A 14494-nucleotide genomic window follows, 5' to 3' on the forward strand; every position below is an offset into this window, starting at 1 on the left:
ACATTTCCCTGCCTACTAGGCCCCAATGCTTGTGTCACCATTTGGCCGCCCAAGTGGGCTTCGTGTTGGAGTATGCACATGCGGAAGCATAGACAAAAGAAAGAGAGAGGGAGAAGGAGAGACAAAGATTGTAGACAAGATCCCTTTATTGATTAGCAAGAGGCTTACAATGGTGATAGCCAGTAGATGAGCATTACAATGTGCTTGGGATTGGATACAAGAGTGATGAGGGTAGGAGGCCTTTATAAAGGAGGCCATGAAGTTGGCCGATTGCACCATGAAGCTGTGTGGCTGACAGCATTAAATCAGCCCACGACCTAGAAAAACATGAAAAGATATGTGTGCCAATATAGGGCCATGTTCCCACAACATAGAGACGCACAAAATTCTAACACCCCCTCTGCAGCTCAGTGTGTGCAAAAGTTTGAAGAAGATGCAACCATGGACACTCCAGTATTGCACAGTACCGGAAAGAGCAAAGGTCAACCTGACTCCTCGAAACAAAATGTCACCCTGAACAACAAAGAAATGTGCTTGGCTCCGAAGTCCCACACCGATGTGCAGCGAACTCCAAGTATATAGAATGATGAGCTGTCGGACAAACCACGCCCATAATCCCCCAATAGTGGATTGTGAACACATTACTTCCAAAAAACCTCGAACAATAAACTTGGAACACATCCAGTCCATAATCTCTTCTACACCAAGCAATGAATTTGAAACACATTCAATCCATAGCTATCACTGACCTTGTCCTGCCAGATTTTCCATACTTGGAACTCCGACTTATGGTTCCCATACAGCAAAATCGAGTTGCTAACAGCCCCCTCGTGAAACCGATCCCGTCAAGTGGGAAAGACTCCGTTGGACACCCACACGCTTAAAAGCACAACTTTAAAACCACAAATATGAAATGGACAACTTAAAACAACTTGAAAATAAATGAACAGAAATGGAAAGATGGACACCAGCACTGGGGCCGGAACGGGCCGACCCCCCCCTCAATATATGATATATTTATTGGGAGTATTTAAAGAATACAATGCTCCATGGGTTCTGAGAACCAGATAATGTCCATGTACATATGAAAACAGTACTAAACAAATAGCTCGAATTTCGATGTAGAAGCTCGAAGCAGATTGACCACTAGTGTGGTCCAATCGCTACGGTCCTGTGCTTTCACTGGACTCCGCGGAGAGCACCACACTGGTGTTCCGAGACCACGCACAGACAGGCGCTCTCGTACTAACGCCTGGCTCTCCCGATCTCAGCACCTTTGGACCGAGGTTCGCCCATATAGCTTGGACAACCCGGCACCGAACGGGTGTAGGCCGAGCGGGACGAATCTTTTACCAGATTTAAACATTAAATGCTTTACTCAAATCTGAAAATTACTTACTTGTAATTGGTTGATAAAAGACCAAAACTTGTGGTTTGCTGAGGATGAAACCACCCTTGTTGAAGAAGGAGTAGTCTCGTGTAGAACTATCAGAACAAGCACCACCATGAGAGACCACAGCCGCCTGTGAGAGTAGCCACAACAATCCTGGTGGAGGTGGCCACGTCTGAAAACAGTGAAGAAGGGCAGCGTATCCTGATAATATTTAGCCGCCTGGGAAACAGCTGCAGCTGTGTGGCCTTGTGGAGGTGACAGCCGCCTGTGAGATGCTGAGGTGCAGCCAGCAGCATAGGTCGCCTGTAGAGAGTACACGCCTCAGAGCAGTCACTGCAGTACCTTGTGAAGGGGCAGATTCAGCAGTCGCCTGGGGTAGTAGGCGCAGCCAGCAACACAGTCAACCGCCTGTAGAGGGTTTGGCGCAGGCAGCAGCAGAGGAAAAACAGGAGCAGTCGTTGTGCAGGAAGTCAGCCAGCCGCCAGCTTAAGGGAGAGATGTTGTACACAACCTCCAATATAGAAGGTACGCAGCCTGCAGTACAGAAGGTACAGCCTGCAGTACAGGGGGTACAGAAACAGTTGCAGCCAGCCGCCTGGGGAAAATCAGGCGCCAGAGAAGATGATCGCCGGTTGATGGGAAATCCACGCCAGAAGGAAAACGATTCGTTTCACGCTTGAAGGAGGGAACTTTTTTAATAATATTCAAGTGGAGTTAATCTTGGTCATACCCACGTTTGCATGTGGGGGGCTAGTGGGGGTAGGTGACCATGCCCACCCCCACACTCACTTAAAAGTGAGGCTCCCCACCTTGGCCCCTAAGTGGGTGCCCACTTTTAAATGAGTGTGAACCCCTTGCCTTATAAAACAAAGGGGTTAAAATTAAATAACAATTTAACAACATGTACCATATACTTACCACCTGTTCACATGCACTGAAACTCGTCAGAATACAGAGCAGACTTCACGACTCACTGGCAGGCGTCCCCGCTCAGTAAGTAACACGTCAGGCAGGCAAACACACAAATACATGTCATGCGAAAACAGTTTCAAACATGCAAAATATGTGTGCATGTGCAAATAGTAACATGGACATATCTCCTGTTCATGGAACATGTACAAAATATCTGTCGGCACAAAACTGGCACGACATAAAACATAAAAACCTGGTCTTCCTATGGAGTGACAATCCCATAGGTAAGACACAGTTCCAGGCACGAGTTTCCCTAGGTGTGACAGTCCCATAGGTAAAACACGGCACGAATACTGGCTCTTCCATGGCGTGACAGTCCCATGGATCGAACACAGTCCAGGTCATACACGGGTGGCACTGATCTGGCTCCCGTCCATACGACACCATCCTGCTAACACACGGGTGGCACCAGTCTGGCTCCCGTCCATGTCAGCAAAATACTGGCCTCTTCACATGAGACACCGGCCTGGCCTCAGGTGAACGAGACGCAAAAATGTGGGAATGGACCAAATGGTCGGCCAATTGGTGACATCCCCCCGGGCTTCTAAAGAGTTGACCTCAACTTAAAAGCCTCAAGATATGCCTGCAACAATTGCGGATAATCTGCAAAATAATCTTCATTTACCCATTTGGCATCAATAGGCAAATAATTGTTAAACTTCACAAGGTATCTCCTGGAAAGCTTTCCTGCAGGTAGCTTTCTCTCCTTGTGAAAAACAATCTGTTCTGGCTGGAGGATCTCCTCAAGCTCTTCAATTTCTGGCGGATCTTCTGTGAGACAGGCTCATCAGGATCTGGCCCCACATATTTCCGAAATAGACTCACATGAAAAGCATTGTGAATCTTCCAATGATTAGGTAAAGCAAGCCTGAAGGACACTTCATTGATCTTGTGAATCACCTTGAAGGGTCCATAATAGCGAGGAGAAAGCTTAGGATATGATCCTTCTCGTCCTGGCCTCTTCCGAAGCCTAGCCTTCTCAAATTTCAACAATACCCAATCACCTTCTTTGACTTCCATGTCCCTTCTATGCTTGTCAGCAGCCTTTTTATGCTTATCCTGAGATCTTGCAATGGCTGTGCGCACCTGACCAAAGGCAACATCCAAGTCACGAACATATTCATCAGCTGCAAAAATCTCATCCTTGGTACGAAGGATGGGTGGCAAGACCACTCTGCCATAAATAATCTCAAACGGAGCCTTTCCTGTGGAAGCATGGATCGTATTGTTGTAGGCAAACTCAACAAGTGGAAGATACTTCTCCCATGCACTCTTTTGATCTTGCACATAACACTTCAATAAATCCAACACTGCTGAATTTGCAGCTTCACTTTGGCCATCCGTTTGGGGATGATAAGCTGATGAAAACTCAAGCTTAGTACCCATATTATCAAACAAAGCCCTCCAAAATAGGCTTGTAGTCCTGGGATCTCTATCCCCAACAATGGATTTAGGCATACCATGATGCTTAAAAATATTAGCAAGAAAAAGCTTTACCATATGATCAGCTTTGATGGTTTTCTTGACGGGCAAGAAGTGAGCTTGCTTGCTAAACCTGTCCACAATAGTCCAAATAGCATCATTCCCATGCTGGGATCTAGGCAAATCCATAATAAAATCCATCGTGATACTTTCCCAAGGTTGCGAGGGAATAGGCAATGGCTGAAGCAAACCTGGAGGCTTTTGTCTGTAAAATTTCACCTTTTGGCAAGTAATACATGCATGCACATAAGCCTCAATGTCTTTACGCATGCTCGGCCAAAAGAAGTACCTCTCAATCATGCGAGTAGTAGGCATAATACCTCTATGACCAGCATAAGGTGGAGCGTGACATTCGTCCATAACCTTTGGACGCAAATCCTTCACCACACATAGGCAATTATCCTTCATGATATAACCCTCGTTGATAACATAAGAGGCATGTGAATGACCAGCCATCAAATCAGTCCATATATGGCAAAAATCAGCATCCAAATGATACAAATCTCTCATAGCAGATAGATCTCCATGAGAGGCCACTGAGACTGCAGCAACATAAGGCCTCCTAGATAGTGCATCGGCCACCACATTTTTCTTTCCTGGAGTATGCACAATCTGAAAATGAAACATAGAAAGAAAATTCGCCATTCTCATTTGCTTCTCTGAAAGCTTGGTTTGAGATAGAAAGTATCTCAAGCTTTGATGATCTGTCTTGACTACAAATTCAGCCCCAAGAAGGTAGTGTTTCCAAATCTTTAAGGCGTGAATTACAGCCAAGAGCTCTTTCTCATAGATATCCATATGAAGCTCAGCATCATGCAAACGACGGCTCTCGTATGCAACTGCATGCCCTTCTTGATTTAGGACAGCTCCTATGCAATCACCACAAGCATCACATTCAACCACGAATGACTTGTGCAAGTCAGGAACAATCAATACTGGACCACATATGATCGCATGCTTGAGCTGCAAGAAAGCATCCTGTTCCTTTGAAGTCCATTTGAAAGCAGTTTTCTTTTTCGTGAGATCATGTAGAGGAGTTGCAATCATAGCAAAATGCCTTATGAAACGCCTGTAGTACGAACATAATCCCAGAAAACTACGTACTTGATGTACGTTTTGCAATTCGGGCCAATTCCGAATAGTCTCTATCTTTGCAGGATCCATTGTAACTCCATCCTTGGATACAATATGTCCCAGATAATGAATCTCTGAAAGGAAAAACTCACTTTTCTTGGCATTGACGAAAAGTTTATGCTTCCGCAACTCTTCGAAGACTGTGACCAGATGAGTTCTGTGTTCCTGCTCATTCTTGGAGAAAACCAAGATATCATCAAAGAAGACTCCTGTAAACTTGCGATGGGGTCGGAATATCCTATCCATCATACGATTAAAAGTAGCAGGAGCATTGGTGAGACCAAAAGGCATTACCAAGAATTCATATAATCCGAAGGCTGTCCTGAATGCAGTCTTATGGACATCTTGTGGCACCACGCGTATCTGGTGATAACCACTCTTCAAATCAAGTCTGCTAAAGCAAGCTGAACCATCAAGCTTATCCAAGATATCATCAATACGTGGAATAGGGAATCTGTTCTTGATGGTAAGCTTGTTCAAAGCTCTATAGTCTACACACATACGGAATGATCCGTCCTTCTTTTGAACTAGAAGCACATGAGAGCAGTAAGGTGAGGAACTGGGCTGAACCAAACCTTTCTCTAAAAGCTCGTTTACCTGCTTCATAATTTCTTCTTGTTGTGCAGCACTCACTCGGTATGCGGGTTTGTTAGGTGGAGAACTACCTGGCACAAGATCTATGCGGTGATCTTCGGGCCTTTGGGGAGGTAATTCACCTGGCAATGAGTCAGCAAAACAGTCTTTGAATGCATTAAGAAAATTCAGCCTATCATTAGACATAGCATCCACATTTTGATGATTTGGCACAAGACTATCACGCACAAAAACCAAGTACGCTGAAAGACTCTTTTTCATTGCTTTATTAATTTGGATGTGTGATACAACTGGGATGGAATCCCCTTCTTTGCCAGCATCAATAAAATGCATGCGGCCTTTATGCATAAAAGAAATCATATTGGACTTGTAGTCTTTGCGGGGCTCAAGCCTATGATGCCACGGCTTGCCCAACAATACATCACATCCATTCAGTGGAGCAACTAAGAAATGCTCATTATCCAGATAGCCCTGTATATGAATACGCAACTTCCCAATCAAAGGGGTAACCTGCACCTCTTTGCCAATAAATGCAGCTTCAGCTTCAATCTGAGGTCCCATGTTTTCAACCTCAATACCCAATGCAGCTGCCATTTGCATAGAGATGAAATTGTCAGTTGCACAGTCATCAAACATAAATAGTGCGGGCTGATCCTTGATTTGCCCCCAAGCCTTGCAAACCATGCGCTCTTTTTCATCATGACCTGTATTACCTTGCACATCAGGAACTGCATGAACATTTGCTTTGGTGTGCTTATCCTCGTGCTTTGGTTTGCGATCTGGGCATTGCCGAAACATGTGGTCTTTGCTACCACAAGAAAAGCATTTTCCATCCTTAGCATATTGCTCTCTTTGCCGGGGTTAATCCAAATTTGTTCTTTCTTGGGCCCTGTTCTTTGGATGTGTAATTTTCAGCTTTACCACCCTTGTAAGGCTCCCGGAAGCTCTTTTTAGGTGGCTGTCCACCCTTTTGTTGATTTGGGACAGCCTTGTCCTTCCCCTTGGAACCTCCTTGATCCTGCTTGATCTTGAGCACCAATTGCTCTGTAGCAAGGGCCGAAGCTGTGAGTTGTTGCAATGTATGTTTTGGGTGCAATTCAATACCCGATCTATAAGCAGGTTGCAATCCAGAACGAAACTTCCTCTTTCTTTCATCCTCTGTGATTAGCATGAAGGGAGTCACTTCCAGCAACACTTTCCAAAATTTGTTCACATACTGTTGCACACTCTCATTATCTTTTTGTTCCAGCCTATCCCACTTTTGAGTGAGAGTTTGCTCTGCATTGGGTGGCAAGAACTGAGCATAAAATCTATCTTTGAATTCCTTCCAAGTAGAGATGGGATCCTTGGTGATCTTTTCGGTGATCCACCAATGGGCAGCAGTGCCTTTCAGAAACATGCTAGCATGGCGCACCTTCGACTTTTCTGTAAAGTCCTCATCGCTAAAAGCAATGTCGAACTGTGCCACAAACGCTAACACCTTAGAGGCATCATGTTCACCATGAAAGACATCAAATTTGACAGACTTATCACCTGCTTTGAACTCCTTGAGCTTCCTGGTATGAGGCTCATGGTCCTCTCTTTTTCTTTTCCCCTTATCCAACGGGGTAGCCCTGTCTGCATGGGCTCCATGGGCCGTCAAAGAAGCTTCATGGGGCACAGTGGCATGTGCTCCACGAACTCGAAGCTCAGATGCATGTGACTTAGCTGCATGTGGCATGGTCTCTCCATGAGACAACTCAGAAGGCAAAATTTTTCTGGAAGCAGACCTGTCACCATGAGATACATATCTTGCATGCATGTGACTTTCGTGCCCTCCATGAGCACTGGCATACATATATCTGTCAGGCTTAGTGCCTTGGGGAGAGGATGCATGTCGAGAGGTGACAGTCACCTCTTCCTTTTGCATAAGAGATTTCAGCCTCTGGGATGCGGGATCTCCATGCTTCAAACGAGGTGGATTTCTGAAAATCAGCTCCCCGTCATCCCCCTCTTTGATATCTCCTTTGCGAAGGAGATAGGCAAGTGCCAACTCCCTTGGTTTCTTGCCCACTTCACGAGCCATTGATTCAAAGGTTACATCAACCATAGCATCAGCCTTCCTGGCTTCAATAGCACTTTGAAGATGAGGATCTTCATGCAAAAACTTCAATTCTTGCTCTTGAGCCTGCAAAAGTTTTCTCATATGTTCCATTTCAGCTCTCATAGCATCAGGGTCTTGTTCAAGCATAACTGTCTTTCCTGGAGATAGTTGACCCTTGGATTCACTATCCATAACCCTTTCAAGGGGCTTGTGCCTACCACGCAGGGCATCAGACCCACGAGAGGCACTAGAGGGACCCCTCGAATTTGGTACTTCCAAAGGGTTGCCTTGGCTGTCCATTGTGTTCAAAGTTTGCTAAAAGCGGGATGTCCAGTACACAGGTTCGTTTCCCCACTAGGAAGAGGGAAACAACCGTGCTCTGATACCAATGAAACCGATCCCGTCAAGTGGGAAAGACTCCGTTGGACACCCACACGCTTAAAAGCACAACTTTAAAACCACAAATATGAAATGGACAACTTAAAACAACTTGAAAATAAATGAACAGAAATGGAAAGATGGACACCAGCACTGGGGCCGGAACGGGCCGACCCCCCCCTCAATATATGATATATTTATTGGGAGTATTTAAAGAATACAATGCTCCATGGGTTCTGAGAACCAGATAATGTCCATGTACATATGAAAACAGTACTAAACAAATAGCTCGAATTTCGATGTAGAAGCTCGAAGCAGATTGACCACTAGTGTGGTCCAATCGCTACGGTCCTGTGCTTTCACTGGACTCCGCGGAGAGCACCACACTGGTGTTCCGAGACCACGCACAGACAGGCGCTCTCGTACTAACGCCTGGCTCTCCCGATCTCAGCACCTTTGGACCGAGGTTTGCCCATATAGCTTGGACAACCCGGCACCGAACGGGTGTAGGCCGAGCGGGACGAATCTTTTACCAGATTTAAACATTAAATGCTTTACTCAAATCTGAAAATTACTTACTTGTAATTGGTTGATAAAAGACCAAAACTTGTGGTTTGCTGAGGATGAAACCACCCTTGTTGAAGAAGGAGTAGTCTCGTGTAGAACTATCAGAACAAGCACCACCATGAGAGACCACAGCCGCCTGTGAGAGTAGCCACAACAATCCTGGTGGAGGTGGCCACGTCTGAAAACAGTGAAGAAGGGCAGCGTATCCTGATAATATTTAGCCGCCTGGGAAACAGCTGCAGCTGTGTGGCCTTGTGGAGGTGACAGCCGCCTGTGAGATGCTGAGGTGCAGCCAGCAGCATAGGTCGCCTGTAGAGAGTACACGCCTCAGAGCAGTCACTGCAGTACCTTGTGAAGGGGCAGATTCAGCAGTCGCCTGGGGTAGTAGGCGCAGCCAGCAACACAGTCAACCGCCTGTAGAGGGTTTGGCGCAGGCAGCAGCAGAGGAAAAACAGGAGCAGTCGTTGTGCAGGAAGTCAGCCAGCCGCCAGCTTAAGGGAGAGATGTTGTACACAACCTCCAATATAGAAGGTACGCAGCCTGCAGTACAGAAGGTACAGCCTGCAGTACAGGGGGTACAGAAACAGTTGCAGCCAGCCGCCTGGGGAAAATCAGGCGCCAGAGAAGATGATCGCCGGTTGATGGGAAATCCACGCCAGAAGGAAAACGATTCGTTTCACGCTTGAAGGAGGGAACTTTTTTAATAATATTCAAGTGGAGTTAATCTTGGTCATACCCACGTTTGCATGTGGGGGGCTAGTGGGGGTAGGTGACCATGCCCACCCCCACACTCACTTAAAAGTGAGGCTCCCCACCTTGGCCCCTAAGTGGGTGCCCAAAGGGGGTGCCCACTTTTAAATGAGTGTGAACCCCTAACCTTATAAAACAAAGGGGTTAAAATTAAATAACAATTTAACAACATGTACCATATACTTACCACCTGTTCACATGCACTGAAACTCGTCAGAATACAGAGCAGACTTCACGACTCACTGGCAGGCGTCCCCGCTCAGTAAGTAACACGTCAGGCAGGCAAACACACAAATACATGTCATGCGAAAACAGTTTCAAACATGCAAAATATGTGTGCATGTGCAAATAGTAACATGGACATATCTCCCATTCATGGAACATGTACAAAATATCTGTCGGCACAAAACTGGCACGACATAAAACATAAAAACCTTGTCTTCCTATGGAGTGACAATCCCATAGGTAAGACACAGTTCCAGGCACGAGTTTCCCTAGGTGTGACAGTCCCATAGGTAAAACACGGCACGAATACTGGCTCTTCCATGGCGTGACAGTCCCATGGATCGAACACAGTCCAGGTCATACACGGGTGGCACTGATCTGGCTCCCGTCCATACGACACCATCCTGCTAACACACGGGTGGCACCAGTCTGGCTCCCGTCCATGTCAGCAAAATACTGGCCTCTTCACATGAGACACCGGCCTGGCCTCAGGTGAACGAGACGCAAAAATGTGGGAATGGACCAAATGGTCGGCCAATTGGTGACACCTCGCCTGCCCACAAGCCTCCTATGGTGGAAGCACATGGGGGAAACTATCTGTATAACTAGAGAAGAACACCATCGTAGTCTTCCCGGGCTAGAAGTGCCCTGGGAGTCCTAGATGAGTCACTAGAAGTATGTGAATCACTAGCCTGTGTCCTGTCTTTGCCCTTCTTCTAGAATGAAGACTTTCTCTTGTCCTTGTCCTTCTTCTTTGACAAGTAGTCCTTAGACAAATGTCCTTTCTTCCCACATGAGTAGCAACGACTCCCTTTCTTCTGCACTGTAGCAAGTGCTTGATCCTGACCATTAAGAGACATCTTGACCTTACCCTGTGAAACGAGGACAGACTCTTTTTCCAATAGAAGGGAGCTGAGGTCATCAAAATCCAACTTGCTTCTCTGTCACCTATACTGCAAAGACCGAGAAACCACATTGTAATCTGGAGGAAACTTTGCGAGGATAAGTGCAGCGAATTGAGCAAAGGACAAGGCAACACCCATTGCCAATAATTGGTCATGGATAACCTTGGCCTTCATTAGAAATGACTGCATCGAACTACCAACAGGAAATACCAGACTGTAAAATTGCCCTTGCAGAGTAATTTCCCTCATCGAGGAATCTCGAGGATAGAGATCCTCCAACTTGGACCAAACTTGATGTGCACTGGCAAGAGTTTGCACGGTCGGTGAGACCTCCTTCGTAATGGTCTGCACAAGCACCGAGTGGGCTTTCGAATCACGATCCTCCCAGTCTTGTAATTCGGCAAGGAATTCATCCTTCTGAACTTGGGTCCAACGCCTTGAGTTTTGAGGACGCTCAGACTTTTTCTCACTGCCCTGAACTATCTCCCATAGAACCTTATGAATAAACCAGACCCGCAGATTCAGCTTCCACTGAGCATAGTTGGTTCCATCCAACTTGTCCTTGGTCGTACCGGGGGGGGGGGTGGGGGGGGTGCATATCCACAGCAACAAAGTACGCCGCAAAAACCGCAAATCTCAACACTCCAAGACTTCTCTCGAGCACTTTCCAATGGAGCGAAGCACGAGGACCAATCAGCCCCCTTTCAAATCTGAGAGAGAAAAGGGGCTGGACAGCAGCAAAAAACAGTCCGAAAACTCACCGGAAACACCCAACCGGAGGGGAGGGAAGCCGGGGAAGAAGTAGGAGAGTCAAAACCTCTTGTTGGGCTGCTCCACATTGCGAAGAAAGCACCCTCCACTGTTTGCTGAACAGAAAAAACAGCCACCAAACACCAGCAACAAATTGCAAATTGCTCCAAGAAGCAAAACGCAGCCCCTTCAAGGATGCACCTTGGCACTGGGCGAGACTCGCAAGGGGCAGGAGCACAAGAAGAGGGAGATCGCTGATGAAGTAGGGGCACCGAAAAAAAATGCAGCAGCTCCTCCTTGAAGAAAACACATCACTTCAATGGAAAAACGCAACACCTTCAAAACGCAAGAGGAGAGGGAAGCAAAAAAATGCAGAAGGGCAGTCGGGACCTAGACGTCTGATACCATGTTGGAGTATGCACAGGAAGAAGCATAGATAAAAGAAAGAGAGAGAGAAGGAGAGACAGAGATTGTAGACAAGATCACTTTATTGATTAGCAAGAGGCAGCAGATGAGCATTACAATGTGCTTTGGATTGGATACAAGAGGGATGAGGGGAGGAGGCCTTTATAAAGGAGGCCAAGAAGCTGGCCAACTGCACCATGAAGCTGGCCGACATCATTAAATCAGCCCACGACCTAGTAAAACATGAAAAGATATATGTGTGCCAATATAAGGCCATGTCCCCACAACACAGAGATGCAAAAAATTCTAACACTTCCCCCTATTTCGTCCCAAGGTATGGGAGGCTAGGGAGCTTCGTGTTGTGCATACTGAGGCCAGGACTCACGGGAGACTAGGCCTCGTGTCACTTGTAGTATGGCCAGGATGTGGAACCCACTGTTAGGGATCCTAGTTTAGGCTTTCCCACTAAGCCAATTCTGTGCTCGGGAAGACCTGCTATTTACAGGTTCTTGGAATGGGGGACATTTCCATTGCATAATGCACGTGCATGCATCTTTGCTTGCTTGAAACTGATTTCACGTGACTTGTTTTCATGTGACTACCTGCTATGACGTTACCAGTTCTCGGGCAGGGGAACCGTGTGAGTGCCCTATATTTTGACATGGTTTGTGGCATGTGAATAGGTGGAAAGTATCCACTTGAACCTTTGTTTATTCAAAGGTTTTATAACCTTTATTGTTCACACTTCATTAAAGCCAGTCACCGCCCCCACTGGCCATTGCCCGGGGCTCAGGGGCCAAAGCATGGCCAGCTCAAGCGGTGGGCACCTCCCTAGTCGAGTTAAACCCCCATGTGGCCCTCTTTAATGAGGGGGCATTTTATTAAGGTTCCCACCTTCATTAAAGCTAGGCTTCTGCCACGTGTCAAAGAGTAATTGGACCCCTTTCCACCTCTTCCACCAACTTCTCCCACGACTCTTTGGTTCCCTCTCTCTCTCGACCTCACTAGCAACATAGACATTAGCCCCAGCTTGAGGAGATCTTGGAGAGGCACAGAGCCACCTTCCCATGCCCGGCGGATCTCCAGGGCCTCCTACAGGCTAACCCCATGCTCGATATCCTTGATGGCCCCCTCCCCTACCGGGGGGTTAGCTCCATAGGTTGTATGATGATGGTCCCACTTTGTATCATATGGCTCGTATTTGACATTCTTAGCTCCTAGCTCTAGTCTTTGTTTTCTTTTGTTCCATGATGAGATTACATGGACACTATTGTGTATCACTTTTGGTCTTATAGACCCACTGGGTCTTTTGAAGATGTTCAATATAACTTTCTTTCTTTCTCTCACATTTTTGAAAGTTGGCGCTGTTAGGTTGAGCAAAACAAAACCAGGGCCTCTATAGCAAACCCAACCGTACGTCTGCCTCAAAGAAGCTATGTCTCAAACAACCTCTGTAGCTAAGCAATCCATGTGCTCTCGCAAGCACCTTTCCACAGGATCCAACTAGGGACTAATAGCCCCCTCTGAAGATGCAGGCTGGATAGCAGCAAAAGAAACCCAAAAAACACACCCTACCGGAAGAGGGAGGGGATCTTGGAGGGAGAAGAGCTGATGTGCCACTTGTTTGATGCACTTACTGAATCTGTAGCTAGACCTCCTCCACTTGCCTCTGTAGAAGAAATCGCAGCTTGGGGGCTGGCCGACAGCAGTTTAAGAGCTTGTAGAGCAAAAACGCAGCTAAGAAAGAAGAAACGCAGCAACTGTTTGAAGGATCTACAGCCTGGAGAATCTAGGGAAGCAGAAAACGGAGAGAAGCAGATTGTGCAGCAGCCAGAGCCTAGGCGTATGATACCATGAAAGAATGTGCACAAGCGGAAGCCAATAAACATGAGAGAGAGAAAGATTGCAAGCAAGAACTAGAGCTTTATTAGCTTGAGGTAATAGAGTACAATAGCCAGCAATTAGGGCAATTGAAGATGATTGAATGAATAAAAGAGAGCAACTCTTATATACTTGTGCATGAAGCAATCGGCTGTAGGAAACAGGCCGACAGGACTCCACGACAGCATAAATAGAGATGCAATATTTTAACAAGCCGTATGTAGCAGCTATCTCGGTTGTCTCTCATGGAGACTTCTCATGCATGATTTATATCATACGGATGCTGATTTTGCCACTATTGGGGCTGATTTGATGGTTGGTCATGCAACTGCCTCATATGTGATCAAAAAGGATTATCTTATGAAGGATAATTGCCTATGTGTGGTATCTGACATGAGGCAAAAGGTTTTAGATGAGTGCCATGCTCCTCCATATGTTGGTTATAGAGGCATAAGGCCTACTATGCACATGATTAAGCGGTATTTCTTTTGGCCAGGTATGCGGAAGGACATAGAGGCACATGTACGTGTCTGTATGATCTATCAAAAGGTGAAATTTGATAGGCAAAGGGCACCAGGGTTGCTTCAGCCATTGCCTATTTCCATGCAGCCATGGGAAAGTATTACAATGGATTTCATTATGGACTTGCCACGGACCCAACAGGGCAATGATGCTATTTGGACAATTGTGGACAGGTTTAGCAAGCAAGCAAGCGCACTTCTTGCCGGTCAAGAAGACCATCAAAGCTGAGCATATGGTTAAAATATATCTTGCACAAGTGTTCAAGTATCATGGAATGCCAAAGTCCATTGTAGGAGATAGAGATCCCACGACCACGAGTCTCTTTTGGCAGGCATTATTTGATAATATGGACACCAAATGGGACTTCTCATCGGCTTAAACGGATGGGCAAAGTGAAACTGCAAATTCAGCCGTGTTGGACCTCTTGAAATGTTATGGCAGATCAAAAGTCTT

At 46.4% G+C, this 14494-nt stretch overlaps 1 protein-coding gene across 4 annotated transcripts in view; it reads left to right on the plus strand.

Annotated features, from left to right (window-relative positions):
- The window catches only part of LOC147626558 (histone-lysine N-methyltransferase ATX3-like), a 105540-nt gene that overhangs the window by 15119 nt on the left and 75927 nt on the right, over positions 1–14494 (plus strand). The gene's annotated exons all lie outside the window — the stretch shown is intronic.

Source organism: Cibotium barometz, chromosome 22 (assembly GCF_041138505.1).
Source record: "Cibotium barometz isolate CiBa-2024 chromosome 22, ASM4113850v1, whole genome shotgun sequence".
Classification (NCBI taxonomy): Eukaryota; Viridiplantae; Streptophyta; class Polypodiopsida; order Cyatheales; family Cibotiaceae; genus Cibotium; species Cibotium barometz.